We start from the raw sequence: 14,266 nt of genomic DNA on the forward strand, positions 1-14,266 counted from the left end.
GTTGATTATTGGAACAGTTTCTTTCTTCTGAAGAAATTCCTTCTGATGAAAGTTCTCAGCTGCTCCAGGTTGGTTACATGATCCTTGGGTTTTTAGCTATTCCATGGATTTAAGGAACCTGAAGTTCAGAGGAGTAAAATCTATTCGTCATGTTAATTAAGTAGAATGTTATGTTCAAGTGAAGATTATTTTTGAGCACCCTGTGTTTACTAAGCCCCTGACAGCTCTTGAACATAAACTGTTCGATATAAAAGTAAGAGGAAAGACCAGTGTATCAGCTTCTCAATGAAAATGTCAACATGGTGACAGGTAATAATAAAAAGAGCTCTCCAAATCTTGTTGTGCTTTATTCTTCTCGGATCAGATACTAAGTGGTCCATCAGATAAACGTGAAGAGCAAAATGAAGGGCAGAACTAGGACTGGGAGAAAGATGTCGGGAATTTCCATTTACTTTCAGCTAAAAAACTCCAGAGCCGGCTAAGTTGCAAGTAGAATACTGCAAGAAGTCAATCAATCAATCAATCAATCAATCAATCAATCAATCAGAATACATCTAGAAGGGACCTTGGAGGTCTTCTAGTCCAACCCCTGCTCAAGCAGGAGACCCTATACCATTTCAGGTAAGTGGTTGTCCAGTCTCTTCTTAAAAACCTCCAGTGATGAAGCACCCACAACTTCTGAAGGCAAGCAGTTAAACTGGTTGATTGTCCTCACTGTTAGGAAGTTTCTCCTTAATTCCAGGTTGTTTCTCTTCTTGATTATTTCCATCCATTATTTCTTGTCTCACCTTCAGGTGCTTTGGAGTATAATTTGACCCCCTCTTCTTTGTGGCAGCCCCTCAAATACTGAATACTGCTATCCTGTCCTCCCCCCCACTCCTTCTTTTCTCTAGACTAGCCAAACCCAAATCCTGCAACCGTTCTTCATATGTTTTAGTCTCCAGGCCTTTAATCGTTCTAGTTGCTCTTCTCTACCCTTTTTCCAAAGTCTCAACATCATATTTTTTTTTGGTAACATAGTGACCAAAACTGTACGCAATATTCCAGGTATGGTCTTATTAAGGTTTTATAAAGTGATATTAATACTTCAGGTGATTTTGATTCTCAGTCCCTGAGAGGCTGGCCAAATCTTAATGAAATTGATCAATCTGAAACTTTTGAGAAATTGATTTGCCTTTTCGATTGCAAAACTTGGTTGATCTGACATTGATTGAAAACAATGCCAGGAGTTAATATGAGTGACTCAAGAGCAGATCTTGCTAAATCAATTTCATCTCCCTTTGGGGTAACTTACTTGGTAGAGGATGGGAATGGTGCAGATGTAATATGTCTTGATTTCAGGAACACGTTTGACACAGTACCCGATGACATGTGGAGAAACTTTGAAAATATTTCTGGGTGGCGTGATGGACAATCAGCTTGAAAATGGTACTCAGAGAGTACTTATTGATAGGTCCTTCTTAGATTGGAGGGGAGTATTGAATGGGGTGTCATAAAGTTCAAGCAGGAAGCCAACATTCTTCAACATGAGCAGGGATTTGGATGATAGATTAAATGGCCTCTTTCAATTTTGTTGTTTTTATTAATTGCTCCTTGGTGGAGCAGTGGGCTAATGCCTCCTTAAGTAACACCAGCTGCCTGCAATTAGTGCAGGTTCGCATCCCACCAGGCTCAAGGTTGACTCAGCCTTCCATCCTTCCGAGGTAGGTAAAATGAGGACCCAGATTGTTGGGGGCAATTAAGCTGACTTTGTAATAATGCCGCTTGGGGGAGGTGTGAAAGCCCTAATAAGCAGGCATATACATAGAATGAAGGCTACTGCTAAGTTTGTAAGCCGCCCTGAGTCTTCGGAGAAGGGCGGGATATAAATGGAATTAAAATAAATAAATAAATAAATAAATAAATAAATACGAAACCAAATGAGATAGTTAATATCCTAGGAGCATGGTCGCGAACCTATGGCACACATGCCATTGGTGGTATCTGGAGCCCTCTCTGTTGGCACGCGCGTGATTGCCCCAGTCCTAAGCCTTTAGCTGGGTTTTATAAAATCTTTTTGCTTTAGGCCTCTGCCGCCGTGTGCAAAAAAAAAAAGGGATCAATCAATCAATTTCAACTTCTTGCAGGAAAAAAAAAGATCTCGCAAATTTGGAATTGGAATTGATTGATTGAACTTTGAAATTTGGAATTGATTGATTGAACTTTTTAGTCCCACCCAGTCTGCCGTTACCACTGCAGCCACGCCCATCCAATGGGCCACACCTGCCCAGTGGGCCACGCCCACCCGGCACCCGACGATACATAAGTAGGTCTTGGGTTGCAGTTTGGGCACACAGTCTCTCAAAGCTTCGCCATCACTGTAAAATTAAAATTGACAACTATCTTTATGACTGTGACTTGCCACGTTTTTGCAAGTTTCAAGTCTTTGGGATCTATTTCTGTCAAAAAGCACCCTAACAATGCTTTGATTGGTTTAATGACCATCAAAAAACCCCCACAAAAAGGTCATAAAGTCAAGTCTGGTAACATGGATGCCTCAACTGATGACCATCGCAACTTACGATGGAAATTCCAGGCTCCAATAGGGTCGTAAGTTAAGGACTACCTGTAAAACATTAAGCTTCCCCCTATTTTTTCCTGTTTAAAACTAAACATTAAGAAAACCAAGATCATGGCATCCGGCCCTCTCAATTCCTGGCAAATAGATGGGGAAGAAATGGAGGTAGTGACAGATTTTATTTTCCAAGATCACCGCAGATGGGGACCGCAGCCAAGAAATTAAAAGACACTTGCTCCGGGGGAGGAAAGCCATGTCAAATCTAGACAGCACACTAAAAAGCAGAGACATCACCCTGTCAACAAAAGTGTGTATAGTCAAGGCTATGGTCTTCCCAGTTGCAATGTATGGCTGTGAAAGTTGGACCATAAGAAAGGCTGAGCGCCAAAGAATTGAGGCCTTTGAACTATGGTGCTGGAGAAGACTCCTGCGAGTCCCTTGGACTGCAAGGCGATCAAACCGGTCAGTCCTAGAGGAGATCAACCCTGACTGCTCTTGAGAAGGCCATATCCTGAAGTTGAAACTCAAATACTTTGGCCACCTAATGAGAAGGAAGGACTCACTGGAGAAGAGTCTAATGCTGGGAAAGGTTGAGGGCAAGAGAAGGAGGGGATGACAGAGAATGAGGTGGCTGGATGGAGTCACTGAAGCAGTAGATGTGAGCCTAAATGGACTCCAGAAGATGGTAGAGGACAGGAAGGCCTGGAGGAACGTTGTCCATGGGGTCACGATGGGTCGGACACGACTTCGCAACAACAACAACAATAATTTTCTCCTGTGGCTGGTTTCTGGGTTAGGGTTTTCTATCCAGCAAATTCCAGCAATTCTGTGAGGCATTGCAATTTCTACTTCTTTGCAAATGTATCGACAGTGGAGAATGGAGACAAGCAGAGCCCAACAGCAGGCAGCATAAAAACTAATCCAACTTCAAAGGCTCAGAGGACCGGCTCCTGCAAACATATGCTTTCCAGATATTTTAGATTATGGCTCCTATCCTCACAACCAATAAGCGGAGAGGGTTTAGAACTGGAGGTTGCAGTATACTGGAAAGCCAAGAGGAAATAAATACATAGATGCACTCAGTCATGTACGTAGATTATATACTCCTAGTTTCCTCCCTGAATGCTTCAGCTACTTCTCTGATCTTTCACTAGATTCCTGACGTCAGATTTTAAGTGGCTCTTAATAACTATTCCCCCTTCATGGATTACTGCCTTGTCGTGGCGAAGGGGCTTGCGTAATTCAATGAAGCTATAAGCTATGCCGTGCAGGGCCACCCAAGATGGAAAGGTCATAGCAGAGAGTTCTGACAAAACGTGATCCACTGGAGAAGGAAATGGCAACCCACTCCAGTATCTTTGCCATGAAAACCCTATGGACAGTACCAAAAGGCAAAACGATATGACGCTGGAAGATGAGCCCCTCAGGTAGGAAGGCATCCAATATGCTACTGGGGAAGAGCAGAGGGCTAGTACTAGTAGTGCCAGAAAGAATGAAGCGACTGGGCCAAAGCCGAAAGGACGCTCAGCTGTGGATGTGTCTGGTGGTGAAAGGAAAGTCCGATGCTGTAAAGATTTTTTCTCCATAGGAACCTGGAATGTAAGATCCATGAATCAAGGAAAGCTGGACGTGGTCAAACAAGAGATGACAAGACTGAACATCGACATCTTAGGTATCAGTGAACTAAAATGAACAGGAATGGGTGAATTTAATTCAGATGACCATCAGGTATACTACTGCGGGCAAAAATCCTTCAGAAGAAATGGAGTAGCCTCCATAGTCAATTAAAGAGTAGGAAAAGCAATACTGGGATACAATCCTCAAAATGACAGAATGATCTCAGTTCGAATCCAAGGCAAACCATTCAATATTACAGTAGTCCAAGTCTATGCCCCAACCACCAGTGCTGAAGAGGATGAAATTGACCGGTTCTATGAAGCCCTACAGCACCTTATAGAACTAACACCAAAAAATTATGTCCTTATCATCATGGGGGATTGGAATACTAAAGTAGGAAGCCAAAAGATAACCGGAATAACAGGCAAGTTTGGCCTTGGAGTACAAAATGAAGCAGGGCACAGGTTGATAGAATTTTGTCAAGAGAATACGATGGTCATAGCAAACACTCTTTTCCAACAACCCAAGAGACGGCTCTACACATGGACATCACCAAACGATCAACACAGAAATCAGATTGACTATGTGCTCTGCAGCCAAAGATGGAGAACCTCTATACAGTCAGTAAAAACAAAACCAGGAGAGTGACTGTGGCTCAGACCATGAGCTTCTCATTGCAAAGTTTAGACTTAAACTGAAGAAATTAGGGAAAAGCACTAGGCCACTCAGGTATGAATTAAATCATATCCTGGTTGAATATAAAGTAGAGGTGACAAATAGATTTAAGGAATTAGATTTGATAGACAGAGTGCCTGAAGAACTATGGACAGAGGTTCACAACATTGTAAAAGAGGTAGCATCCAAAACCATCCCAAAGAAAAAGAAATGCAAGAAAGCAAAATGGCTGTCTCAGGAAGCTTTGCAAATAGCTGAGGAAAAGAGGAAAGCGAAAGGCAAGGGAGAAAAAGAAAGATACGCCCAATTGAATGCAGAATTCCAGAGAATAGCTAGAAGAGATAAGAATGCCTTCTTAAATGAACAGTGCAAAGAAATAGAAGAAAACAATAGAATAGGGAGGACCAGAGATCTTTTCAGGAAATTGGAGAGATGAAGGGAATGTTTCATGCAAAAATAGGCATGATAAAGGACCAAAATGGCAGGGACCTAACAGAGACAGAAGAGATTAAGACGAGGTGGCAAAATTACACAAAAGAACTGTACAAGAATGAGCTTAACGTCCCTGATAATCACAATGAGGTGGTCACTGACCTCGAGCCAGACATCCTAGAATGTGAAGTGAAGTGGGCCTTAGAAAAGCTGAGCAACAACAAAGCTAGTGGAGGTGACAGTATTCCAGCTGAGCTATTCAAAATCTTAAAAGACAATGCAGTAAAACTGCTACACTCAATTTGCCAGCAAATTTGGAAAACTCAACAGTGGCCACAGGATTGGAAAAGATCAGTTTACATTCCAATTCCAAAGAAAGGCAGTGCCAAAGAATGTTCAAACTATCTCACTATTGCACTCATTTCTTATGCTAGTAAAGTTATGCTTAAAATCCTACAAGCTAGACTCCAGCAGTATGTGGATCGAGAACTACCAGAAGTACAGGCAGGATTTCGAAGAGGCAGAGGAACTAGAGATCAAATTGCCAACATACGCTGGATCATGGAGAAAGCTAGAGAGTTCCAGAAAAACATCTACTTCTCTTAGAAGGCTAGATCCTGAAGTTGAAACTGAAATACTTTGGCCACCTAATGAGAAGGAAGGACTCACTGGAGAAGAGCCTCATGCTGGGAAAGATTGAGGGCAATAGAAGAAGGGGACGACAGAGAATGAGGTGGCTGGATGGAGTCACTGAAGCAGTAGGTGTGAGCTTAAATGGACTCCAGAAGATGGTAGAGGACAGGAAGGTCTGGAGGAACATTGTCCATAGGGTCACGATGGGTCGGACACGACTTCGCAGCTAACAACAAAATAACTATTCAGCTTTTTCGGGTCCAGCTTTAATGATTCATCCGTAGACACAACCACAAGGACGCTCCCATTCACAGCAGCCAAGCACCCAAATTTATAGCTTGAATGGATCAAAGTGCTCTCCCTTCCCTGTGCCTGTTTATGCCAGCCCCTTTAGGAACATTTAAACCACAACAAAGTTCTGTCTTGTTGGTCTACCTCTTTTCAATGGAGATTCGCCTGGTCAATTATCCAGCTAGCATTTTATTGGCAGTGCCAACTGATACTTCCCATTTTCCCTTTCTCTGTTGGCTTGAAAACTGATGCAAATGCTTAATTATTGATTGGTGATGGTTGGTTGGTTGGTTGGATGGTGGAATGATGAGATGGTAGGCTGGATGATTGAGTAGCTGATTAAATAAATAAAAATGAGCCAGCCATGTGCTGCAGCAGCCAAAAAAAGCCAACACAGTGCTAGGCTGCATTAACAAAGGGATAGAATCAAGATCACGTGAAGTGTTAATACCACTTTACAACGCCTTGGCAAGGCCACACTTAGAACACTGCATCCAGTTTTGGTCACCACGATGTAAAAAAGATGTTGAGATTCTAGAAAGAGCACAGAGAAGAGCAACAAAGAAGTTCAGGGGACTGGAGGCTAAAACATATCAGGAACGGTTGCTGGAATTGGGTATGTCTAGTTTAATGAAGAGAAGGACGAGGGGGGACATGATAGCAGTCTTCCAATATCTCACGGGTTGCAACAAAGAAGAGGGAGTCAAGCTATTCTCCAAAGCGCCTGAAGGCAGGACAAGAAGCAATGGATGGAAGCTAATCAAGGAGAGAAGCAACCTAGAACTAAGGAGAAACTTCCTGATAGTTAGAACAATTAACCAGTGGAACAACCTGCCTCCAGAAGCGGTAAATGCTCCAACACTGGATGTTTTAAGAAGAGACTGGACAGCCATCTGTCTGAAATGGTATAGGGTTTCCTGCCTGAGCAGGGGGTTGGACTAGATGACCTCCAAGGTCCCTTCCATCATCATCATCATCATCATCATTATTATTATCTTCTTTACCTATTTATTTTTGAAGAGTATTTTGAATCTGGGGTCCTTCTGCCAAATATTAACGACAATGGTCCCTAAACATTGGAGATGAAGTTGGGCATAGCCAGGAAGAAGAATCAGGGTGACCAGATGATGGACAAAGTTTATCATGTATTACTTAATCAAACGTTTTGCAGATGTCTAAGTAGATTACATCTACAGCTTTTCCTTGATCAAGGCATGTTGTCTAAAACATTTTTGCAATGCAAAAGTTGTAAATTACATGACAATTTTTTCCTGAAACCAAATTATTTGCAGCATAATAAGTTGTTTTCTTCCACATGGAGGAAAATCTATTAAAACCTATTTAAGAAGTCCTTAAGGGAGTGTGCATAAGGGCACTAACATGACTATCATCCCTGTCACATTTACTTTTATTTTTATTTCGCTGCTTAGAATTTGTAATTTCCATTTGACGAATAAACATTAAACAAACATTAAAGAAAATGTGCTGGCTTATCCATTTCATTTTGATTTCATTGTTTTGTTTACGTTTCAGTGCAGCTTCATTGCTGCTCTTTCTAATCTACAGCACGAGACTTCTTGGCCTTTTATGATAAGTGATAGATGTGGAAAAATGTTCTCCTTTGCCTTTCTGCTTTCCTGAAGAACATCAGTGAGGGATGGTGGGGAAGAGGGATCCTTAATCCCTTTTCCTTTTGCTGGATCTTTCTCGCCAACCTTGTTTCTTTCTTCCCTTCTTTCAAAACCTGCTTTTTTTTCTTTCTTCCCTTCTTTCAAAACTTGCTTTTTTTTAAAAAAAGGATGGAAATATTAAAGGTGTGACTATTTTTATAAAGAATATATATTCAATTTTATTTTCCCATTTCCTCCACAAACAAGTCAACAAATATATTGCCATACATAAATAAAAAGGTAAAGGTAAAGGTTCCCCTGCACATGCATGCTAGTTGTTTCTGACTCTAGGGGCCGGTGCTCATCTCCGTTTCAAAGCTGAAGAGCCAGCGCTTGTCCGAGGACGTCTCTGTGGTCATGTGGCTGGCATGACTAGACGCCAAAGGCGCATGGAACGCTGTTACCTTCCCACCGTAGTGGTCCCTATTTTTCTACTTGCATTTTTACGTGCTTTCCAACTGCTAGGTTGGCAGAAGCTGGGACGAGTAACAGGCGCTCACTCTGTTACGCAGCACTCGGGATTCTTACATACTTACATACACGTAAGTTTGGGTGCTGCTCATCCATTTCCCCTTTCGCTGTATGAAGACACCCTCCATAGTCCTTCCAGCTAAACAGCCATTTCACACAGGTTTGAAATCTTTTCCTCCTCCTTCCCCAGAGATGACATCTCAAAGAGAGGTCAGTCAAAGTACAGGTAAAGTTAAATGTGCAGAAATTGAAAGCTGTCGGTAGGGAAGACAAATGGGGAGGAGGGTCTCTGTGGCAGGCCCTGCCTGTCAAAATCAAAGACTTGTCTGGTGGGCAGAAGCAATTCTCCCCCCCCTCCCCCAAACCGTGTTTGATCATAAAAGATGATACAGTCATGAATAAGCCAGCTCATCTTTTATTTATTGATTACCCAAAGGCTTTTCACAGTCCCAGCAGGTGTAAAAATATCGGTCATGTCTTAATGGAGAAGGGGCTTTCTGTCCCATCCTTCGTGGATTCACAGCGTGGCATAAAAGCCAGAGGAAGGGAGGGAGGGAGAAAGTCAACCATCCATCTCACCATAGAATGTAGAATAACAGCATTGGAAAATATATTGGAAATCTTCTAGTCTGGCCCTCTGCTCAAGCAGGAAACCCTGTAACCATTTTGGACAAATGGCTGTCCAATCTCTTCTTGAAAACCTCTGATAATGGAGCACCCATAAACTCTAGAGCAGGGGTCCCCAACTACTGGGCCAGCGGGCTGCAGACCAGGTTGACCAGGGCATGCACGTGCTTCCACCACCACCACCCTCACACCAGTGCCGCTGCCATGGTGAAAATGGGGCACCACGTGGCAAAAATGGAGCGGTGCTAGTGAGTGTCATGTGCGCGTGCTAGCACTGCCCCGTTTGCATCATACATGCTCTTGGCTCCACTTGTGTGTGTGTGTGCACACACGTGTGCGTAAAATGCTTTCCCCTTCCTTTCCCTTTGGTCTGCCTGAGAAAGGTTGGAGACCTCTCTTCTAGAGGCAAGCTGTTCTTCTGGATCATTGTTATCGCTGTCGGGAATCTTGTCCTTAATTCTACAGTAGGTTGAATCTCTCTTTAATGATCTTCCCCCAGTTACTCTGTGTTCTGCCCTCAGCTGCTTTGGAGAATAGGTCTTCTTCCCAACCACCATTTACCAGTCCTTCTCTTCCTGTTCCTCCTCATTCTCTTGCTTGTGATTCTCAAGCAGCTGAAGAGGGCATCCAGAATTCCTTCCATTCATTTGAAGTTTAAAAACCACCCTGCGAAGCAGTTTGGGCTGAAAAACACGATGCCCCAAGGCTAAATCACTGCAATTCTCTTTCCGTCATTCCTAGTCTAAATGTCTGTGGAGAGACTCAGTCATCTAGATTCCAGGTCATGGTTGTCCCAAAGGTGCTTTTTCGGAAAGCAACCGGATTTTGTTTTTCCATGAAGACATTTTGCGTCTAATCCAAAACACTTCTTGGATGAGATGGGGAGCATTTTCAGGGAAAAACAAAGTCCGGTTGCCTTTTGAAAAAGCACCTGTGGGACTTCCCATGCTGTAATTCTCCCAACGGCTACCTTGATATGCTTCTTTTTGGAGTGAGCTTCACTTAGGTGACAATTTTGATAGTAAGTTGCCTGAGAAGCCCATGCAAAATAAAATAAAATAAAAATCATCTTCTTAGGTTCCTAACAGAAGTAGCAACATCTTGGAGAAGACTGAAGCTGATCTTTCTCTTGTATGTTCACAATACGTAGTCATCTATTTCTGTAGGCCACAACCGTTGTTAAGACAAAATCAAACTATTACCTCAAATAACTAAGTATGGCCACAATCCATGGTCACCAATTTGGAGGAGCAGAAAACAAAATATGTTCAGTCCAGTGAAGAAAATGGTCCATCTTCCAGTAAGGATGGTTCTTCAGTGGAAGAATGGGGAAATTTATGACCTTCCAGATATTAACAACAACAACAACAATAATAATAAGTTGGAAGGGACCTTGGAGGTCATCTAGTCCAACCCCCTGCTCAGGCAGGAAACCCTATGCCATTTCAGACAAATGGCTGTCCAGTCTCTTCTTAAAAACTTCCAGTTTTGGAACATTCACTGCTTCTGGAGGCAGGTTGTTCCACTGGTTAATTGTTCTAACTGTCAGGAAGTTTCTCCTTAGTTCTAGGTTGCTTCTCTCCTTGACTAGTTTCCATCCGTTGCTTCTTGTCCTGCTTTCAGGTGCTTTGGAGAATAGCTTGACTCCCTCTTCTTTGTGGCAGCCCCTTAGATATTGGAACACTGCTATCATGTCACCCCTCACTCTTCTCTTCGTTAAACTACACATACCCAATTCCAGCAACCGTTCCCTATATGTTTTAGCCTCCAGCCCCCTAATCATCTTTGTTGCTTTTCTCTGTACCCTTTCTAGAGTCTCAACATCTTTTTTACATCGTGGTGACCAAAACTGGATGCAGTATTCCAGGTGTGGCCTTACCAAAGCATTGTAAAGTGGTATTAGTACTTCACCTGATGTTGATTCTATCCCTCTGTCAATGCAGCCTAGCACTGTGTTGGCTTTTTTGTTGAACTACGATCCTCAGCAGACATAACTAGTGTAGTTAATGGTAAGGGATTCTAGGAACTGTAATCCAACAATATCCTGGACAGCTGCAGGTTCGTTATTTCCTAGATGCCTGTAGATATCATTCAATTGATGGATGTAATTTTTAACATTGAGCATAAAAATCAGTGTGTAACTACCAGTTATTTGTAACTGGCTGCTCATGAAGACTGTTGATATCATGGATGTCAATTAGGGGTTTCTTTCTCTTTCTTTCTGGTTACTTTCTTCTACTGCTGAACAATTCTTAACGTCTACGAAATCTAAACTCGTTGCTTTGGACAAAGCCAATATTAGATAAGATAAGATAACCTTTATTGTCATTTTTTCCCTGTGGGCACAATGGCACGCATTAGAAATGAAGTTTAGTTGCTTCCTCTCAAAGTGCACACATACATAACACACATTTAAAACATACTACGCGTTTAGACCTACACCCTTACATATAAGTAACATATAAATATTATTCACTGCTCATCTTGAATACATAACAGACGGAAGAAGCTTGAGAGTTCACAAGGTTAATGCTGTGTGGAACAAAACTGTGGCTGAATCTGGATGTTCTGCTTCGGATACCATGAAGCCCCCTCCGCCCAGAAGGTAACAAGGAAAACAGGTCGTGAAGAGGATGAGTAGTGTCCCAGACAATCTTGCGGACCCTGCTCAAGCATCACTTCTGTGCTATGTCCTGGATGGAAGGGAGGGAACTGCCAATGATCTTTTCAGCCGTCCTCACCACTCTCTGCACCGCCTTCCTGTCTGAAGCAGTGATCTTCAATCCTTTGAAATAATAGAATAACAGACTTGGAAGGAGATCTTCTAATCCAACCCCCTGCTTGAGGAGGAGACCTTGTACCATTTCAGGCAAACGGTTGCCCAATCTCTTATGAAAACCTCCAATGTTGGAGTACCCGCCACTTCTGAAGGCAAGTCGTTCCACTGATTAATTGGTCTAACTGTCAGGAAATTGCTCCTGAGTTCTAAGTTGGCTCTCTCCTTGATTAGTTTTCATCCATTGTTTCTTGCCTTGCCTTCAGGTGCTTTGGAGAATAGGCTGACCCCCTCTTCTTTGTGGCAGCCCCTCCAATACTACACTACTGCTATCATATCATACCCAGTCCTTCTTTTCATTAAATGAGACATGCCCAGTTCCTGCCATTTTTTCTGACAAAATTGCAGAGCTCTGATAGCTGTGGCTTGGTCATTTCAATAGGAGAATTAACATTTTATGAATTAGATTTGGATCCTAATCTCACTGTGTTCAAATGATAAGCCTATGTAGCTTGAACACGTGGACGGGGGACAGTTGGCTTAAACATTGAAAAGAAGCCTATGAACATTGAGCTGTTTTATCTGGAGTCGAGGACAAAATGTCTGGAGTATGCATCTAATATTAATTCAAACAGATACATAAACTAAACATTCCTGTATTCTTTGAAATGGAGTGGAGTGGAGGAATTGTGGCAAAAATCTGTGGGTGTGAAGCAAAACAGAAAGTGTGTATGCATTCAGCTACACATACAGTACTTTGAACTGTTGGAAAAATAATTCCTAAATCTAATGAGTGTTGACAAATTCCTAAAAGTGAGAACATGCAATCAACAGGTTTGATCTTCCATCGTTCAGAGAGTCTGCTCTGGATAAGCTTCTGAGGATTTCAAACCTGCAACAAATAATTTGGTCCAAGGCACATTGTATCACCATAAAAGCTTCCTGCACCAGGAGCTGGATTTGGCTTGGTCAGGTACCTATGGAGATGTCTCACCTAGCTAAGGAAATACTGGAGGAATATGAGGTGCAAACAACCACACTACTAGGTACTTTATTGTTTTCTGCCTATAATACAGGAATCTCCCCAGACTGCCAGCTTTCACCTGGGAAATACCAGATCAGGCTGTAAGGCAGTGGTTCTCCATCTTTTCTTCAGAGGCCCTTTAAGTACCTTTTGTGGCCAAAAGTCATGGCCACAGACCCCCAAGACTTAACTCAAATCATAACATTTTCCAAGCCTTTGCGGACCCCCTATGATGACATGGCACCCCAGAAGGGTCCACGGATCACAGGTTAAGAACCACTGCTCTAAAGCATTCCAGATGGGAGGGGGGGTCAGATCTTGCCCTCTTGAGTTTATATAGGGATCCTAGGCAGATTCCTTCCTTGATTCCCCCCTCCCAACAGGGCCCCCACACCATAGAAAACCTGCATCATTCTAAGAATAGCAGACACAAAAACAAAGCAAAAAAAAGCAACAGATTTAAATCCACTCCGGTATGCTAATAAATCAGGCGTAATGTAGTGGGTCCGACGCAAGGAAGAGACGCCAGCCGGAGTACGAGTTCAGCTCTATATTGCGGGGGGCGGTGTTTCGTACTGGAGAACAAGGGCTACCTGGCCTCCTTAAATACCTAGCCAGGTAGGCGACCAGCCAATGGGGTTGGCCCTAGGTTTCCCACCGAAACTAGGTTTCCCGCCAAAACCGTCCAGGCCAACGCCCCCTGGTGGCTGTTGCTATGCAGCTGCCTGCATCTGGATACATAAGAGCAGGCTTTAGTCTTTATCATTTGAGCAGTGGGAAAAAAACAAGAAGGGCAAAAATAACCTCTAATTGTAACTGTGTGGGGGGATTCCCCACTCTCTATATTTAAGCACTAGCTATCATGACCTATTTTCTCTTCAGAAAGCATACATCTGGCAGTTTGCAGGCATCAGTTCTTCTCTCCCCCCCCCCTGAATATATCTTGGACTTGAAGCATGGGTAGTAACAATAAGAATAATAGAGTTGGAAGGGACCTTTGAGGTCTTCTAGTCCAATCCCCTGCTCAGGCAGGGAACCCTATACTAGGGGTAAGCAACCTTGGCTCTTTTATGACTTGTGGACTTCAACTCCCAGAATTCCTGAGTCAGCATGGCTCAGCTTGGAAACCTCTCCCTTTCCCCTCAGCATGGCTGGCTCAGGAATTCTGGGAGTTGAAGTCCACGAGTCATAAAAGAGCCAAGGTTGCCGACCCCTGCCCTGTACCATTTCAGACAAATGGCTGTCCAGTCTCTTCTTAAAAACTTCCAATGTTGGAGTATTCACAATTTCTGGAGGCAGATTGTTCCCCTGATTAATTGTTCTCACTGTCAGGAAATTTCTCCTTAGTTCTAGGTTGCTTCTCTCTTTGATTAGTTTCCATCCATTGGTAAAGTGACTAAATACTCCTGCCTCTTCAACCCAGCTCACCAATGTTTTAAAAATGCATTTCCAAGTTGGCCTCTTCAAATATTGGAAATTAAAATACGCATTCT

Source organism: Vipera berus (assembly GCF_964194415.1).
Source record: "Vipera berus genome assembly, chromosome: 3".
Classification (NCBI taxonomy): domain Eukaryota; kingdom Metazoa; phylum Chordata; class Lepidosauria; order Squamata; family Viperidae; genus Vipera; species Vipera berus.